Consider the following 1,029-nt stretch of genomic DNA (forward strand, 5'->3'; position numbering starts at 1 on the left):
ATCTAGCCTACATTCTGTAGGTCTACCTATTGGTTCGGGTCAGTTTTTTTTTAATAGGCCTAAGTGGTGTAGGCTAATATCTTCTGTACTCTGTAGTTCTGTATTTAGGCCTATATACAGCTGTGTGTTAGCTTAGGTCTACAGTTTAACTGAGATTATTTAATAACTACGGAGCTCCGAATATAATTCGAATTAACAATTCGTTTCTACGACGTCAGCAGGTTTTATTATTTTTTAAATTCATTTATTATTATTTATTAATTTTAAGCCATAATGATTTTAATAAGTAATTACGAAATATAATAATTCGTTCCACGATTTAGGCCTACTATAGGGAATGAACGAATTAACGAACGAATGAATTCGTGGCAGCTAAGCCTAAACAAGAGAATGAATACTTAATTCGTGGCCATAATTTAGACTAAACTAAAAAATTAATTCTTAATTCGTGGCCATAATGTAGTCCTAGCATAAAAGAGAACTAGCCTATTCTAAATTCGTGGCTGTGATTTTGTCTGCATGTCATGATCGGGGCTCCGTACAACCGAATATAACCTTAGCCTACCTGTTTATTCATTTATTATGGTATGTAACTAGCTCACCTTTTGCTGCACCATGTTTGCATACATCTTCGTGCTTTCTGTAATCAATATGAATCTGTATAACTTTAACAGTCTCCCCGGACTCCCTCTCAGTTTCTTCTCCCTGCTCATTCTTAACTTAGATTTTTTACTTTACATTTATGTATAAGGCTTGCAACTTCGTTGAAACAATATCTGGACTCCATAACTGCTCTACTATTCTCGATCTCTACAGATTCTCGATCTCGAACAAGCAAATCACCAAACGGCATTCTGGGTTGAGCGAGCGACGCTGAGCGTATTGAGCGAGCGGAGCGGAATCTTCAGAAAGGCGCTCTGCGCTCTTAAGGAAATATTACCACTCCGCTCCCCGCTCCGCTCCATGCCCTCTTAAATTAATCCAACAGTTGGCTACCAGTTGTTTCCTTCGTAGCCATAGAGACATTTC

Source organism: Sinocyclocheilus rhinocerous, unplaced genomic scaffold (genome assembly GCF_001515625.1).
Source record: "Sinocyclocheilus rhinocerous isolate Xijiao unplaced genomic scaffold, SAMN03320098_v1.1 scaffold2970, whole genome shotgun sequence".
NCBI classification, from domain to species: domain Eukaryota; kingdom Metazoa; phylum Chordata; class Actinopteri; order Cypriniformes; family Cyprinidae; genus Sinocyclocheilus; species Sinocyclocheilus rhinocerous.